The sequence below is a fragment of the Cryptomeria japonica genome, chromosome 11 (genome assembly GCF_030272615.1).
Source record: "Cryptomeria japonica chromosome 11, Sugi_1.0, whole genome shotgun sequence".
NCBI lineage: Eukaryota > Viridiplantae > Streptophyta > Pinopsida > Cupressales > Cupressaceae > Cryptomeria > Cryptomeria japonica.
Genome location: NC_081415.1, coordinates 523152481 through 523162792, shown reverse-complemented (window position 1 = coordinate 523162792; position 10312 = coordinate 523152481).

Genomic DNA, 10312 nt, shown 5'->3' with positions numbered 1-10312 from the left:
CATCTCTATGCTACTGCTTAAAATCTAACCTATTCTAACTCTAAAATCTAACTCTCTCACCAGAGTCTATCTATTTAACAAAAATCTCTAACTATCTAACCCTTTACAAAAGAAAGGCCTCTGCCTTTTATAGTTTTTACAATTTTGAATCAAAGGCCAGGATGGATTGCATCCAAGGGTCCTGATCTGCCTTCCAGAAACTAGCAACCTTAACCCATGCCCATTAAATTCTCACTCATCCATTCAACCACAATTTCAACTACCAGCCACTATTTGGCTTCAATTTGAGTCTATCTAGTAGTTGGACATAACTTTCCACAACTGACTTGTTTCCCCTTTCTTTCAAAATATATGAGTGGGACCTACAAGTAGTTTTACAATAAAACAATTTCAGCTTTTTAGAAATTGAATTCTTGGAATTATATCCAGTTGTGTGCTTTTTCTCGAGAAGGCATAAACTTGCAGCATTCAGAGTGTTCTTTGGTCTTTGGTCCCGGTGGTGGACTTCATCTTTGTTTAGTGGCACAGTTCCCAATGTTTGGTTGCTCTCGCGCTCTTGCAGCGTGTTCCCACATCTTTTTCCTTTTCCAGTCTTCAACGCCTGGCCTTGATTGCGATCCTTCTTCGATTTGTGTTTCAAGTCTTTCTCCTGGTTCTCTAATGATGTCCTATGACCTGCGAACAATCAATTTCATTTCAATAAATCAATTTGAAAAATTAATTAATTTAATTTAACAAATATTAAAATTTAACGCCTGGAGGGTCATTTGAAAATTTCCCAAGTTTTAACGCTTTTACTCCTTCTGCGAATTTAGTTGTTCCTGACAATTTCGGGCAAGAGGGGCGTTCGAAAAGTTTTAAAAACTTTGACATTTTCACTTAAAGGTGGATTTCGGGATTTTGGGCACTTTTGCAAACTTTGGGATTTTGAAGTGTTTTGCCAACTTTCATTTTTTAACATTTTGGCTAAAAGGTCCGAATTTGGCCATTTGGGGCATTTTTGCCAACTTTTCACTTTTCAGATTTTCACTTAAAGGTCCAAATTCGGCCCTTTGGGAACTTTTGCCAACTTTCACTTTTTAACATTTTGGCTAAAAGGTCCGAATTTGGCCATTTGGGGCATTTTTGCCAACTTTTCACTTTTCAGATTTTCACTTAAAGGTCCAAATTCGGCCCTTTGGGCACTTTTGCCAACTTTTCACTAAAAAGTGCGAGTTTTGGCACTTGGGCGAGTTTGTCAACCCTGGCACTTTGCATTCTTTATCTCCTTTGTATCTCTTGTTGAAAATCGGCATTTCAACGTCATTGCAGGCCTTAACTTTTTCTTCACGTTTAGGCGATTTTGCGAGAATTGGGGAGTTTTAAGTTCGCAATATGGCCCTAGAGGCATTTGGATTTAGCGGCACTTGACCCTTCATATCCCCTTCCTCTTCCGCAAAGACAAAAAGACACAAACTGGGGGTCCCTATCCAAGACGGGGATGGGTGTGCGATTTGCACAACACTATGAAATACTAATTTGTGGCCCCCTTTTGAATTGCATTAAATCGGGCCCACAAGTAGTCATTTTACAATAAAGCAATTGCTTGTACAATAAATTTATTTTCTGTTATCTCCAGTTGTTCTTTTTCTGTTTTTGCATGTCTTATAGCATTCTGTGTTCTGTCATCCTTCCTGCAATCTCATGCCCTCGCTTTCAACTTGTTGCCATGCTGATGGTGGTAGGGGTCCTTGCTCATCCAACCCTTCTAACTTTGTCTTTGGCTCTGCTCACTGACATGTTCAGGGTGCTGAAATGGCATTCTTCTTCTAGCTTTATCTTAGGAATCCTCCGGAGGATATTGTCGTAGAACCTTCTTTGTTCTGAGCATCTCCACATGACCTCCTTTGTGTTCCTCATCTTGCATGAACACAAAGGTCAAAGTTCAGTCATCATTTCACTATTCATTCATTCCTTGAAGGATTTGAACATTACTCTACAATTGCATCTACGAGGGTCTTTGAGCTTTGAGGAAGTGATCCAAGGATCAAACTTGGTATAAGGAAGTCCTTATGGCGATGAGGACTACTCTTGATTTTCAGCTTAAATAAACACAAATTTTTAAAATGCCACTATGTTTACTAAAGAAAGGTCCTTGATGTCCTCAATCTCACCTTTTGTAACTACAAAATCCAACTTTGAGAAGCAAGCTTGGGAATGAAAACTCGACATTTGAAGGAGGTATTAGGACATCACTAAATTCTGCCACATAATGATGAAGTTCGGCCTTTGAAGGATCATTGTGACTAAGGTTTTACTCCTACCAAAGTCTGGACGCTAATGCACAAAAGTCGGCCTAAACTTTGGCCTTTTCCATGGGATTTGCAAGCCAAAACATCAGAAAACTCCGAACTTGTCTCAAGAATAGGTAAACTTTGGTCCTAAGTTTGGTGTTTGCAAGTATTTTGGAATGCCAACAGTCTAGAAACTTTGAAATTTTCTCATGAAGGGGCATGAACTTCGGCAAGGCTTAAGGAATGAGGTTATCTCTTTCGCAAACACTGAAGTTTGGCCTTCATTTCAACTTCATACCTTGTTCTTATTTTCCTTTGAAACACTTAAATCTGATGTTGCAAACCCTTGTTTATGTTCATAAGGAGTCCATGATGTCTTGGATTGAAACTTGATGTCATAAAATTGTTGTCCTCCTTTTTGTTTTCAAAAATGAAGGACCATTACATGAAATTTTTGTGAAAAAATGAAAAAATTTACTCTGTGGCATGCTTCACGAGGCATAATTTCGACTAATCCTTGGACTGGCTTAATCCTTAGTCCATCCTTGAACTACGTTTCGAATTTCGTCAAATTCTGGGTTCATTTACTATGTCTTTCCTTCAATCGGGTTTTAAAATCCCGACTGCAGGTGGAGAATTTTCTTCAAACTGCAAGTTTTAATGATATTCATTGTTTTGGTCTTTGTAGGGGAATTATTGACTTATTACATGTACACTTTTATTTAAAAGATGTTACTCGTAATTTGTTTTAAATTTCCCCTTTGTTGTTTTTATCTTTTTTATTGTTTTTGGTCTTGTTTAGTTAAAATAGGGATTTTTTGGCTAAATTACAAGTAAACTTGTAGTTCTCTCCAAAAACCCCTACTTTAATGGTTTTTACATGTAATAGGGATTTTAAACCCCTATTACATATGTGCAAGTAAGTTATAACTTCTTGTAGGGATTTTATTTCCCTTTTACAAGTGCATAAAACTTGCATCTCTCTCCAAAAATCCCGATTTTGCCTTGCAAGTGCATTTTTGATAATTTTAAACTTGTCATTTGTCTAAAAAATCCCGATTTTGCCTTGTAAGTGAAAAAGTGACAATTTAAAACTTGCTATTTGGTCCAAAAAACCCGATTTTGCCTATAAAGTGCATTTTTGACATTTTAAACTTGCTATTTGGTCAAAAAATCCCGATTTTGCCTAACATGTTGAAAAAGTGAAATTTTAAACTTGTTATTTCCTCCAAAAAACCCGATTTTCATTGGTTCATACAAATTAAAACTTGCTATTTGTTCCAAAAAACCCGAATTGCAAGGAAAAACGTTTTTTTTGAGGATTTTAGGCAAATTTTTGTGGAGATGTTTTGGGAGATAGAAGGCATTTAGGATTCCTTCCTATTTCCATGCATTTTTAGACACCTTTCATGCCACATGGAGGTTAAGTTTGCTGGTTTTTAGGTTTATAAAAGCAAACACGTTTTTGCCAAAAAAACCACATTTTTCTTCATTAAAAATGCCACGAATCAGCAATCTTCTGAATCATTCTGGCTTGGTATGTGTTGTCCTCATTTTTGTTTTCAAAAATGAAGGACCATTACATGAAATTTTTGTGAAAAAATGAAAATTTTTACTCTATGGCATGCTTCCCAAGGCAGAATTTTGACTAATCCTTAGACTGGCTTAATCCTCAGTCCATCCTCGAACTACGTTTCGAATTTCATCAAATTCTGGGTTCGTTTGCTATGTCTTTCCTTCAATCGGGTTTTAAAATCCCGACTGCAGGTGGAGAATTTTCTTCAAACTGCAAGTTTTAATGATATTCATTGTTTTGGTCTTTGTAGGGGAATTTTTGACTTATTACATGTGCACTTTTATTTAAAAGATGTTACTTGTAATTTGTTTTAAATTTCCCCTTTGTTGTTTTTATATTTTTTATTCTTTTTTGGTCTTTTTTTAGTTAAAATAGGGACTTTTTGACTCAATTACAAGTAAACTTGCAGTTTGGTCAAAAAACCCCTACTTTAATGGTTTTTGCATGTAATAGGGATTTTAAATCCCCATTACATATGTGCAAGCAAGTATAACTTGTTGTAGGGATTTTATTTCCCATTTACAAGTATTTAAAACTTGCCGTTTGCTCCAAAAAACCCGATTTTGCTTTGCAGGTGTATTTTTGACAATTTTTAAACTTGTCATTTGTCCAAAAAATCCCAATTTTGGCTTGGTAAGTGAAAAAGTGAATTTTAAACTTGCTATTTGTCTTAAAAATCCCAATTTTTGGCTTGGTAAGTGAAAAAGTGACAATTTAAAACTTGCACTTTGGTCCAAAAAACCCGATTTTGCTCATAAAGTGCATTTTTGACATTTTAAACTTGCTATTTAGCCAAAAAATCCCGATTTTGCCTAACATGTTGAAAAAGTGAAATTTTAAACTTGTCATATCCTCCAAAAAACCCGATTTTCATTGTTTCATGCATTTTAAACTTGCTATTTGTTCCAAAAAACCCGAATTGCAAGGAAAAACATGTTTTTTGAGGATTTTTAGCAAATTTTTGTGGAGATTTTTTGGGAGATAGAAGGCGTTTTGGATTCCTCCCTATTTTTATGCATTTTCAAACACCTTTCACGCCACATGGAGGTTAAGATTGCTGCTCTTTAGCTTTATAACAACAGCCACGTTTTTTCAAAATACCACATTTTTTTTGCCATTTGGAATGCCACGAATCAACAATGTTATGAATCGTTTTGTCTTGGTATGCTAAGGTATTGAGGTTAGAAAGAGTCTTGGCCATTTTCCATACCATTTCTCATGCATTTGCTGCCACGTTTTTCAGTTTTGGACATTTTTTTCAAAAATGTGGCTAGGGTTTTGGAATACGGTTAATTTCTTTTTAAGAGATATTCTTCTTTATTTCAGAGATTAATCATCTTGTTGAAAAGGCATTTTCAGTTTGAAGCAAGGTTTGATTTCTTTCATTATTTTCTTCTTGTTTCATTTTTCTTGTTTTCAAATATGTTGGTTCTTCCCCAAAAATCAGATTTTGTGAGAGAGATTTTCCCCCTTGTAAAGCAATTTTAGAATTGCATTGTTCTTCCCCATTTTCCCTCTATACTTGTATTCGGGATTTTAAATCCCGATTACAAGTTGGATGAAAATAATTGTTCTTCCCTTATGGATAAAAGATTTAACCATCTTTAGTTGAAAGTTCTTCCCATTTTCTTGAAGATGATCTTCCCAAAATCTTTCCATATTCATTTCCATCATCCGTACATACCATTTCATCCATTCATTTCACACTTTCATTCATTTTCCCCATTTAAAGTCTACCTGCGGTCAGCCATCCAGAACCCGAAATTGGTCCAAAATGCACTCAAAAAACACTTGTAAATGAGTTTTAAAGGTCCAATTACAAGTGAAAACTTGTAGTTACCCATTACACATATGAAGTTGCATGTTTGTTCCCTGCAAGTGTAAGTTAATGCTCTTGTTTTCCCCACACATGTAATGCAACTTCCAAAACCCGAAATTCACTGGTGAGCCCGTTTTTGCATCAATTTCTCTCTTCCCTTGTTAGTCTAGTTTGCACACACGATCTACCAAATCAATGGATTAAGGCATGGGCTTTATTTTGCAAGCAAATTTCAAGAATGAAGGATGATACAAAGAAGAAATACAACAACAATTCATGGTTGAGAGCATAAAATGCTTTCAAGACAAAGATGGTCATGATATGAAAAGAGGAAGGCAGCCCGTTCCCTCTTGAAAAGCTAGTATTACCCCAAGCAAGAAGACAAGGATGCAAGTTCCCGTTCCGGTTCAAGATGTCTTTACCAATCTATAATACTTCAAGTTCTAGCATCCTGAAGCGACATGAAGATTATCACAAACAAAGGATGATGCAGTTAGAGTCGTGTCTTTAGACACATGGAATAATTTTAGTTATGCATTTGTAATTTCGTTTTGACAAGTTACATGTAAAAGTATTTTTTGTAAAAAACAAGTTACACATTACTTGCATTTTTGTAACTACATGTAAGGCAACTACAAGGTGTGTCCGATTAGGACTGTAGTTGGAATAAGTCTTAGTTAGTTAGAGTAACTCTTAGTTAGTTAATGAAGTCTCAATTAGTTATTGAATGAGTCTTGGTAGTTGAGAGAATCTCTCAAGTTAGTTAGGATCCTCCCACCTTTTTCTCAAGGCTCCTCTTCTATAAATACTGGAGGAGTCTATTGTAATTTATATCTTTTGGAAAGCAAGCAAAAACTCTGCCAAATTTACAGCAAGAAGTCTTTGAGCTTATGTATGTGGATTGAAAGTTTTCGAAGAATAATAAAGAAGGATTACTCAAGTTTTGAGTTTTTGAACTACATGTTTGAGTTTGAATCTTTTATTTCTTCTATGCCAAGTGTTTCTAAAGGAGCTTAGTCCAATCTGATTTGAAGTCTTTGAGCTGCAAGTAGAGAAGATTAATTAAAATAGGAAACTCTCTTGAAGGAGCAGGAAGTCTTTGAGCTTGCATCTATTTTTGAGGAAAAATTACTGTTTGATAAGAAATAGCAGCAAGTCTTTGAGCTTGCATTAGTTCTTGTCTTTGTGTTGAAAGAATAGATTATTCCAGTCTTTGAGCTGTTATCTTTTATTCGTTGTAAAATTTAGTATAGCAAAGGGTAGATAGGACTTCCAATAGTCAAGTCTTTGAGCTTGGTATTGCTGTCCCGTCCCAAAGGAAGTGATGGAAGTCTTTGCGCTTTTAGGAAACTTCATTTCCTTTCTCTTATTTCACTTAAAAGTGGTTACTGTTGTTATTCAATCGCTATCCTTTTCTGTGAAGAGAAAAGGATATTATCTTTCTTGAAAAAAGAAGAAAGATTGCTGTCCCATCCCATTTTATTTTCCAAGTTGTAGTTAGATAGGGGGAGTCTTCCCTTAATTAGGAGAGTTTTTACTTGTGTGCTGTGGTTGAAACCACAATTTTGTATATTTCCCCAAGTGTACAAATTTTTCAACCAACAGTTTTTTGGCGACTCTGCTAGGGACGCGGACGCATTCGAAAGCCTCAAGCTTTTGTTTGAAGACTATTGTCTTGCCTATTTTATAAAATAGGAAATAACTTTTCTTGGGTTTCTGCTGGGGACACGGATGCATTCGGAAGCCTCAAGCTTTTGTTTGAAGACTAGTGTCTTGCCGATTTTATAAAAAAGGAAATAACTTGTCTTGGGTTTCTGCTAGGATACAATACGCATTCAAAAGCCTCACGCTTTTGTTTGAAGTATACCGGTATGCTATTCATTGTAATTCATGTTTTTGTATTTTCTCAAACTTTCACCAAGGATATGTTAAATGGCTTCTCAAAGTCCTTGGGGGAATGCTTTTGGTCCATTGAATTTAACTCCGCCTTTGCATGCTCTTCCTGATGGTTCAAGGAAGAACTTTCCCAAGTTCTTTGGAGATGGACAACAACACCCTGATGAACACATTACTGCTTTCTACATTTCATGCGGTGTTCATGGTGTTGAACACGAAAATGTATCTGTAAGGCTATTTGTGGATACTCTCCAAGGTATTGCTGCTGACTAGTTTTATAACCTTTCTGCTGCTTCGATTGCATCTTGGGCCACACTTAAAGTCAAGTTTGAAGAGAGGTTCGAGCCTGTAGAAGATGTGCATGCATTGTTAGCTCAGTTGGCTCAAACGAAAAAAGAGTCACATGAACCCATGCGGGATTTTGTGGCTAAATTCAATAAGTTGTGTGACAAAATTCCAGTTGTTGCTTAGCCTACCGCTACAAATTTGAAATGCTTCTTCATCAATGCTCAAGTGCTAGAAGTATGTTTCTTGTTGAGAAGGGAAGTTCCGAGAGACCTTGCAGCAGCGCAAGCCTTGGCAATTGATATTGAAGATAATCTTATCCTTGCTAGTAAGATGAAGATAGAATCAAATGGGTCCAAAGAAATCTCTTCATTGGGATCATGGGCTACCAAGAGAACAGATCCCATGTTGCAGAAGTTGGCTAATGAGTTGGTTGCCCTCAAAAGGCAAATAGCTCAAGGTGTATTCTCCTCCCCTTATGAAGACATTCCAAGGAGGCCATACCCCAATATTGCTCCTAGTTATGTAGCTGAAAATCAAGATAAGCTTCCTTTGTCACTAGAAGGGCTTTCTATCGAGGCACCACCAAAAAATGCAGCAGTGGAGGATTCTGAATTTGAACAAAGTGATCTTGCTGGTCTCTTCCAAGAAGATGAGGAAGTAGACATTGCTGGCGACTCTCAAATCTGGTTTATGCAGTTCCAGAAAGCCGATGAACAAAAAGAATGGACCATATCAGATACCATGGACAATGCACAACAAGAGGTTGAAGGCCACTCTTCCAAGGTGCTGATAAAGGAGGACAATCATGTCATGGTATGTGAAAAGATGATTTATGAACATAAAGACAATTCTATTTTGAAGTTTGGAAAGTTTGATGAGAGTTGTCATGAAACAAATTTCAGTTCTCCTATTCAAAAGAGTAAGGAGGATATTGAAGAGGATACATTTTGGGATGAGATGGAACTATTTTGTTCAAGCTTTGATGTCAAATTAGTATCTCATAAGTTAAAAGATCATGAGCATCTTAAGAAAGATGAAAATCAAGAGTCTATCTTTCCAAGATGGAGGTTTTGATATTTGTTCAAGTCCTCAAGAAAGTTCTATAGAAGAATTCTCTTTTTGTACGAGCATGCATGAAGGTCCTGTTGACGTGTATTTTGTACACAATCATACACAGAGTAAAATACCCAAAGGCATCTTATCCTCTCTTGAATAAAGTCGCTAACTGCTGAAGATATCGCAAGAAGAATCAGTTAGGATGACTCCAATGTTCTTGTAAGTAGGGTCTCTACGTGTGGATAAGCACCAGTGGTCGTTGTGATTTGCTGTGTCATCAAGGGGCCTTACGTTGCCGAAGATTTTGCTAAACTAAACAAGCTTTCAAAAAAAATGACAAAAGAGTAGGGTTTGCAAGAGGTCTAATCTAGTCTAACCCTAAGAATGACTCAATGTAGACAAGACTTGGTGAGATTCTACCAACTTCAATATTGCCATAAATTAACAACTCAATTGAAATTGATGCGATCTTCTAAGGTAAAAAATGATTTTTCAACACATCAAAGATCAAGGACACTACCACGAAGGTACATATCCAAGATACAACAATGATTGAAAGTGTAAGTGGTTCAAATATCTCCAGTCGACCACACAAGGCATTCCTACAATCAACAAGAAGCTAGTGGTTTGGAAAGCGAATCCTACCAAAGATCAAGTCCAACACTTTGTCCTTCGAATTAACACACTACTTTGATTGAGAATGATTCAAGAAAAATGAACAACCATGAAGATAACCAAGAGAATTGCAACAAAACACCATAACTTCAATATTTCATTGATCTCAAAGTCATCATGTACAACAATTGTTTGAATTCTTTCTTCAAAGCTCAATCTTGCTACAAAAGTAAATTGCTTCTAAACTCTAATCTCTCTAATACATCAATAATTTCTAACTCTCTGATATCTAATCTTTAAAATGAAATGAAATGAGGGTATAAATAGCATCCTCAATTACAATGAACGGTCCAGATCAAAAAGAAGATCAACGATCAAGATCATGACACCTAAACCCTAATTAGGGTTTGTTACAAATAGCCTCCTTTTTACTGAACAATATTAAATGCATAGCCAAATATTAAATTTGGCACAAAAACCTAGGAGACATAGACCAATGACAATTAAGGTGCCATGTCATCTATAACAACCTCTCATCTAGAATCTTATTCCCTTTCCAATGCTCCTTTTTAGCATATGCAATGAATCTTGATACGATTCCTTCGATCTCAGCAATTGGAATCTCGAGAAGATTCTTCATTCTTTCTTCCAAGTGGATGACCTGATCAAATGCCTCGAGAAGAGCTGCGTCCCATTCAGGTTCAAGTTCCTTAGTCTTTTCAATCAGGAGCATGGTAGCAAACATCTGGTCCTGTTGCTCATCTGTGATATTAGCGTCCTTGCAAAAGA